The sequence below is a fragment of the Euprymna scolopes genome, chromosome 14, assembly GCF_053919585.1.
Source record: "Euprymna scolopes isolate OS-2025 chromosome 14, ASM5391958v1, whole genome shotgun sequence".
NCBI lineage: Eukaryota > Metazoa > Mollusca > Cephalopoda > Sepiida > Sepiolidae > Euprymna > Euprymna scolopes.
The window spans coordinates 148,418,310-148,427,524 of record NC_136495.1 but is presented as its reverse complement, the minus strand read 5'-3'; the positions used below and the strand labels follow the sequence as shown (position 1 = coordinate 148,427,524).

At 16.6% G+C, this 9,215-nt stretch overlaps 1 non-coding gene across 1 annotated transcript; it reads left to right on the top strand.

The window, feature by feature from the left end:
* The first annotated feature begins 389 nt into the window (after positions 1-389).
* LOC145293575 (U5 spliceosomal RNA) lies at positions 390-511 on the top strand. The gene has a single exon (XR_013869738.1). It is a non-coding gene; the product is annotated as a U5 spliceosomal RNA (small nuclear RNA).
* Positions 512-9,215: the final 8,704 nt, after the last annotated feature.

Genomic DNA, 9,215 nt, shown 5'->3' with positions numbered 1-9,215 from the left:
AGCTGGGTGATACCTCATCTCTGATAAATGAAGACAGGCCCGTGTTTGTCAAAATGACGCCAAGGTGAACTTAGGTTGCTATGACAACTGGTCGAAATCACGTGTGACTCACGTGTATTCAAATCCCTATCTTTTTCAAAGGTGAAGGTCATTATACTAACTAGCAGTATAAGAGAGAAAAATTTAATTTATTTTAATCGTTATAGCGTATTTCTCACAATTTATTCAGTTAACTAACCTCTAATATAAACGAAAATTGTGTAGTTCAGTAGGAAATTATTTATATTAAATATTTAATTATTAATTTTGATGAAAAGAAAATGTAAGCCAAGCGGGTGTTGTATGAAGAGTTATAATAAGTAAGTGTGCTGGGTGTATAAAATGTCATGTTTCTCTGGTTCCCGGTCATTAATAGCGGACAAATCTTTCGCCTTTTACTAAAGATTTCCGTGGCCGGAAACAATCAATGAGTCTATAGACTTATTTTTGAAACCCTACTTCATTGTAGGGTAATAATTAATTTAATAACAGACTAATGACTTTTTTTTTTTTTTAAATATATTAAGTTGCAGGGACACTATGTAGAGAGTTCAGCAGTAAGATGTCTGTTCACATTACACTTGAACTTCTGCATGTCAGTACAGTTGGAGAAGCAGGAACCCGAAAAGGGATTCCAAAATATAGGAGTGGGGGGGGGGGGAAGAGATCAGTAAAAAATATTATTATTTGTGTGTGCGCGCTTGACTCAGATTTTATGATAATAATGAGACTTGTTTGAAACTCCACGTGCGTGTACAGTGACAAAATGATTGAAACAAGTGAATGCTATGGTCTCCATATTTATTTGTAACTAGCAGACCGCCCAGTCACAAAATACACTTTACTATGAGATTTTGATTAATGCAGATTTCGTATTAATATTATACTAGCAGGGATGGCCGGCATTACCCAGGTGATTGAAAAAAAAAAGTGTCAGTAATTAGGGAGGCTCGAACCCAAACACACGACGTGAAGGCGCAAACAAAAGTGAACGAAAACGTGACATATTACCGTTACGCTAAGACATGAGCGGAAGTGTAAAGCATTGAACTTTAGTGATGTTAACCATCAAGCCATAAAGGATAGCGACGGCAGAAAGCTGAAAGCTAAATTGGCCTACAGCCAGTAAAGCTTTCTGCCGTATTCGCTTTACCACGATGTTGGGGAAAACCAGCTCCCCCTCTTGGGGAGGGGCCTCTGGCAGAGTCTTAATGAATAGCAATTGTCTTATATGAAGGGTATTCCCCACAGTGGTCAACGCTGATTTCCTTCAAGACGTGCCGGCCACAAAGGCCTACAAATCGTTTTGTTTCGATTCAGTTTTGCTTTATTTATACAAAAAGGAAAAACAAACACTGGAAACCAGGGTTTGTTTTTTTTAAAAACTCAATCAAAATAAATGTAGAGATGACGTCCCTTCGCAAATCGTAGATATTCAAATCTAGGGAGTATATAAAAAGTTCTCGAAAATAGTAAACCTGTTAAGAACCCCGGTGAAAGAAGCTGTAGGGGTGTAAAGTTTAAGTAAAATTAAATCTCTTTAAAAAGACAAACACTGGAAACCAGGGTTTGTCTTTTTAAAACTCGCTCAAAATACGTCCCTTCGCAAAACAAAATAATAAAAAGAATGAAACAAAATAATAAAAAAAGAATGAAACAAAATAAAAAAAGAATAAAACCAAATAAAAAAAAAGAATAAAACAAAATAATAAAAAGAATGAAACATAATAAAAAAAAGAATGAAACAAAATAAAAAAAGAATGAAACAAAATAAAAAAAGAATAAAACAAAATAATAAAAAAGAATGAAACAAAATAATGAAGAAAAATGAAACAAAATAAAAAAAAGAATGAAACAAAATAAAAAAAAGAATAAAACAAAATAATAAAAAAGAATGAAACAAAATAATAAAAAAGAATGAAACAAAATAATGAAAAAGAATGAAACAAAATAAAAAAGAATGAAACAAAATAAAAAAAGAATAAAACAAAATAATAAAAAGAATAAAACAAAATAATAAAAAACAATGAAACAAAATAATAAAAAGAATGAAACAAAATAAAAAAAAGAATGAAACAAAATAATAAAAAAGAATGAAACAAAATAATAAAAAAGAATGAAACAAAATATTAAACAAAAATGAAACAAAATAATAAAAAAGAATAAAACAAAATTATAAAAAGAATGAAACAAAATAATAAAAAGACTGAAACAAAATAATAAAAAGAATGAAACAAAATAATAAAAAGAATGAAACAAAATAATAAAAAAGAATGCAACAAAATAATAAAAAAGAATGACACAAAATAATAAAAAAGAATGAAAAAAAATAATAAAAAAGAATGAAACAAAATAATAAAAAAGAATGAAACAAAATAATAAAAACGAATGAAACAAAATAATAAAAAAGAATGCAACAAAATAAAAAAAAATAAAAAAACAAAAAAATAAAAAAGAATGAAACAAAATAATAAAAAAGAATGAAACAAAATAAAAAAAGAATAAAACAAAATCATAAAAAAGAATGAAACAAAATAATGAAAAAGAATGAAACAAAATAAAAAAAAGAATGAAACAAAATAAAAAAAAGAATAAAACAAAATAATAAAAAAGAATGAAACAAAATAATAAAAAAGAATGAAACAAAATAATGAAAAAGAATGAAACAAAATAAAAAAGAATGAAACAAAATAAAAAAAGAATAAAACAAAATAATAAAAAGAATAAAACAAAATAATAAAAAACAATGAAACAAAATAATAAAAAGAATGAAACAAAATAAAAAAAAGAATAAAACAAAATAATAAAAAAGAATGAAACAAAATAATAAAAAGAATGAAACAAAATAATAAAAAGAATGAAACAAAACAATAAAAAGAATGAAACAAAATAATAAAAAAGAATGAAACAAAATAATAAAAAGAATGAAACAAAATAATAAAAAGAATGAAACAAAATAATAAAAAAGAATGAAACAAAATAATAAAAAAGAATGAAACAAAATAATAAAAAAGAATGAAACAAAATATTAAACAAAAATGAAACAAAATAATAAAAAAGAATGAAACACAATAATAAAAAAAAATGAAACAAAATAATAAAAAAAAATGAAACAAAATAATAAAAAGAATGAAACAAAATAAAAAAAGAATGAAACAAAATAATAAAAAGAATGAAACAAAATAATAAAAAGAATGAAACAAAATAAAAAAGAATGACACAAAATAAAAACAAGAATGAAACAAAATAATAAAAAAGAATGAAACAAAATAATAAAAAAATGAAACAAAATAAAAAAAAGAATGAAACAAAATAATAAAAAGAATGAAACAAAATAATAAAAAGAATGAAACAAAATAATAATTAAGAATGAAACAAAATAATAAAAAAGATTGAAACAAAATAAAAAAAAGAATAAAACAAAATAATAAAAAGAATGAAACAAAATAAAAAAGAATGAAACAAAATAATAAAAAGAATGAAATAAACTAATAAAAAGAATGAAAAAAATTAATAAAAAATATGAAACAAAATAATAAAAAAGAATGAAACAAAATGATAAAAAAGAATGAAACAAAATAATAAAAAAAAATGAAACAAAATAATAAAAAAGAATGAAACAAAATAATAAAAAAGAATGAAACAAAATAATAAAAAAATAAAAAAAATAATAAAAATGAATGAAACAAAATTATAAAAAAGAATGAAACAAAATAATAAAAAAGAATGAAACAAAATGATAAAAAAGAATGAAACAAAATAATAAAAAATGAAACAAAATAATAAAAAAGAATGAAACAAAATAATAAAAAAATGAAACAAAATAATAAAAAGAATGAAACAAAAGAAAAAAAAAATTAAACAAAATAATAAAAAGAATGAAACAAAATAATAAAAAGAATGAAACAAAATAATAAAAAGAATGAAACAAAATAATAAAAAGAATGAAACAAAATAATAAAAAGAATGAAACAAAATAATAAAAAGAATGAAACAAAATAATAAAAAAGAATGAAACAAAATAATAAAAAGAATGAAACAAAATAATAAAAAGAATGAAACAAAATAATAAAAAGAATGAAAAAAATTAATAAAAATAATGAAACAAAATAATAAAAAAGAATGAAACAAAATAATAAAAAAAAATGAAAAAAATTAATAAAAAAAATGAAACAAAATAATAAAAAGAATGAAACAAAATAATAAAAAGAATGAAACAAAATAATAAAAAAATGAAACAAAATAATAAACAAATGAAACAAAATAATAAAAACAATAAAACAAAATAATAAAAAGAATGAAACAAAATAATAAAAAAATGAAACAAAATAATAAAAAAGAATGAAACAAAATAATAAAAAAGAATGAAACAAAATAATAAAAAAGAATGAAACAAAATAATAAAACAATGAAACAAAATAATAAAAAAATGAAAAAAAATAATAAAAAGAATGCAACAAAATAATAAAAAAAATGAAACAAAATAATAAAAAAATGAAACAAAATAATAAAAAGAATGAAACAAAATAATAAAAAAAATGAAACAAAATAATAAAAAAGAATGAAACAAAATAAAAAAAAGAATGAAACACAATAATAAAAAAAAATGAAACAAAATAATAAAATAAAATGAAACAAAATAATAAAAAGAATGAAACAAAATAAAAAAAGAATGAAACAAAATAATCAAAAGAATGAAACAAAATAATAAAAAGAATGAAACAAAATAAAAAAGAATGACACAAAATAAAAACAAGAATGAAACAAAATAATAAAAAAGAATGAAACAAAATAATAAAAAAATGAAACAAAATAATAAAAAGAATGAAACAAAATAATAAAAAGAATGAAACAAAATAATAAAAAGAATGAAACAAAATAATAAAAAAATGAAACAAAATAAAAAAAAAGATTGAAACAAAATAAAAAAAAGAATGAAACAAAATAATAAAAAGACTGAAATAAAATAATAAAAAGAATGAAAAAAATTAATAAAAAATATGAAACAAAATAATAAAAAAGAATGAAACAAAATGATAAAAAAGAATGAAACAAAATAATAAAAAAGAATGAAACAAAATAATAAAAAAGAATGAAACAAAATAATAAAAAGAATGAAACAAAATAATAAAAAGAATGAAACAAAATAATAAAAAGAATGAAACAAAATAATAAAAAAGAATGAAACAAAATAATAAAAAGAATGAAACAAAATAATAAAAAGAATGAAACAAAATAATAAAAAGAATGAAAAAATTAATAAAAATAATGAAACAAAATAATAAAAAAGAATGAAACAAAATAATAAAAAAAAAATGAAAAATATTAATAAAAAAAATGAAACAAAATAATAAAAAGAATGAAACAAAATAATAAAAAGAATGAAACAAAATAATAAAAAAATGAAACAAAATAATAAAAAAATGAAACAAAATAATAAAAACAATAAAACAAAATAATAAAAAGAATGAAACAAAATAATAAAAAAATGAAACAAAATAATAAAAAAGAATGAAACAAAATAATAAAAAAGAATAAAACAAAATAATAAAAAAGAATGAAACAAAATAATAAAACAATGAAACAAAATAATAAAAAAATGAAAAAAAATAATAAAAAGAATGAAACAAAATAATAAAAAAAATGAAACAAAATAATAAAAAAGAATGAAACAAAATAATAAAAAAGAATGAAACAAAATAATAAAAAAAATGAAACAAAATAATAAAAAATAAATGAAACAAAATAATAAAAAGAATGAAACAAAATAATAAAAAGAATGAAACAAAATAATAAAAAAATGAAACAAAATAATAAAAAAATGAAACAAAATAATAAAAAGAATGAAACAAAATAATAAAAAAAATGAAACAAAATAATAAAAAAGAATGAAACAAAATAATAAAAAAGAATGAAACAAAATAATAAAAAAAAATGAAACAAAATAATAAAAAAAAAATGAAACAAAATATTAAAAAGAATGAAACAAAATAAAAAAAGAATGAAACAAAATAATAAAAACAATAAAACAAAATAATAAAAAGAATGAAAAAAATTAATAAAAAAAATGAAACAAAATAAAAAAAGGAATGAAACAAAATAATAAAAAGAATGAAAAAAATTAATAAAAAAAATGAAACAAAATAATAAAAAAGAATGAAACAAAATAATAAAAAAAATGCAACAAAATAATAAAAAAAATGAAACAAAATAATAAAAAATAAATGAAACAAAATAATAAAAAGAATGAAACAAAATAATAAAAAAATGAAACAAAATAATAAAAAAGAATGAAACAAACTAATCAAAAGATTGAAACAAGATAATAAAAAGAATGAAACAAAAAAATAAAAAAGAATTAAAAAATAATAAAAAAAGAATGAAACAAGATAATAAAAAGAATAAAACAAAATAATAATTAAGAATGAAACCAAATAATAAAAAGAATGAAACAAAATAATAAAAAAATGAAACAAAATAATAAAAAAGAATTAAAAAATAATAAAAAAAGAATGAAACAAGATAATAAAAAGAATAAAACAAAATAATAATTAAGAATGAAACAAAATAATAAAAAGAATGAAACAAAATAATAAAAAAATGAAACAAAATAATAAAAAAATGAAACAAAATAATAAAAACAATAAAACAAAATAATAAAAAGAATGAAACAAAATAATAAAAAAATGAAACAAAATAATAAAAAAGAATGAAGCAAAATAATAAAAAAGAATGAAACAAAATAATAAAACAATGAAACAAAATAATAAAAAAAATGAAACAAAATAATAAAAAGAATGAAACAAAATAATAAAAAAATGAAACAAAATAATAAAAAAGAATGAAACAAAATAATAAAAAAGAATGAAACAAAATAATAAAAAAAATGAAACAAAATAATAAAAAAAATGAAACAAAATAATAAAAAGAATGAAACAAAATAATAAAAACAATAAAACAAAATAATAAAAAGAATGAAACAAAATAATAAAAAAAATGAAACAAAATAATAAAAAGAATGAAACAAAATAATAAAAAAAATGAAACAAAATAATAAAAAAGAATGAAACAAAATAATAAAAAGAATGAAACAAAATAATAAAAAAAATGAAACAAAATAATAAAAAAAAATGAAACAAAATAATAAAAAGAATGAAACAAAATAAAAAAAGAATGAAACAAAATAATAAAAACAATAAAACAAAATAATAAAAAGAATGAAAAAAATTATTAAAAAAAATGATACAAAATAAAAAAAGGAATGAAACAAAATAATAAAAAGAATGAAAAAAAATAATAAAAAAATGAAACAAAATAATAAAAAAGAATGAAACAAAATAATAAAAAAAATGAAACAAAATAATAAAAAAATGAAACAAAATAATAAAAAAATGAAACAAAATAATAAAAAAGAATGAAACAAACTAATCAAAAGATTGAAACAAAATAATAAAAAGAATGAAACAAAATAATAAAAAAGAATTAAAAAATAATAAAAAAAGAATGAAACAAGATAATAAAAAGAATAAAACAAAATAATAATTAAGAATGAAACAAAATAATAAAAAGAATGAAACAAAATAATAAAAAAAATGAAACAAAATAATAAAAAAATGAAACAAAATAATAAAAAAATGAAACAAAATAATAAAAACAATAAAACAAAATAATAAAAAAGAATGAAACAAAATAATAAAAAAATGAAACAAAATAATAAAAAAGAATGAAACAAAATAATAAAAAAGAATGAAACAAAATAATAAAAAAGAATGAAACAAAATAATAAAACAATGAAACAAAATAATAAAAAAATGAAAAAAAATAATAAAAAGAATGAAACAAAATAATAAAAAAAATGAAACAAAATAATAAAAAAGAATGAAACAAAATAATAAAAAAGAATGAAACAAAATAATAAAAAAAATGAAACAAAATAATAAAAAATAAATGAAACAAAATAATAAAAAGAATGAAACAAAATAATAAAAAGATGAAACAAAATAATAAAAAAATGAAACAAAATAATAAAAAAAATGAAACAAAATAATAAAAAGAATGAAACAAAATAATAAAAAAAATGAAACAAAAAATTAAAAAAGAATGAAACAAAATAATAAAAAAGAATGAAACAAAATAATAAAAAAAAATGAAACAAAATAATAAAAAAAAATGAAACAAAATATTAAAAAGAATGAAACAAAATAAAAAAAGAATGAAACAAAATAATAAAAACAATAAAACAAAATAATAAAAAGAATGAAAAAAATTAATAAAAAAAATGAAACAAAATAAAAAAAGGAATGAAACAAAATAATAAAAAGAATGAAAAAAATTAATAAAAAAAATGAAACAAAATAATAAAAAAGAATGAAACAAAATAATAAAAAAAATGAAACAAAATAATAAAAAAAATGAAACAAAATAATAAAAAATAAATGAAACAAAATAATAAAAAGAATGAAACAAAATAATAAAAAAATGAAACAAAATAATAAAAAAGAATGAAACAAACTAATCAAAAGATTGAAACAAAATAATAAAAAGAATGAAACAAAATAATAAAAAATAAATGAAACAAAATAATAAAAAGAATGAAACAAAATAATAAAAAAATGAAACAAAATAATAAAAAAATGAAACAAAATAATAAAAACAATAAAACAAAATAATAAAAAGAATGAAACAAAATAATAAAAAAATGAAACAAAATAATAAAAAAGAATGAAACAAAATAATAAAAAAGAATGAAACAAAATAATAAAACAATGAAACAAAATAATAAAAAAAATGAAACAAAATAATAAAAAGAATGAAACAAAATAATAAAAAAATGAAACAAAATAATAAAAAAGAATGAAACAAAATAATAAAAAAGAATGAAACAAAATAATAAAAAAAATGAAACAAAATAATAAAAAAAAATGAAACAAAATAATAAAAAGAATGAAACAAAATAATAAAAACAATAAAACAAAATAATAAAAAGAATGAAACAAAATAATAAAAAAATGAAACAAAATAATAAAAAGAATGAAACAAAATAATAAAAAAAATGAAACAAAATAATAAAAAAGAATGAAACAAAATAATAAAAAAGAATGAAACAAAATAATAAAAAAAAATGAAACAAAACATTAAAAAAAAATGAAACAAAATAATAAAAAGAATGAAACAAA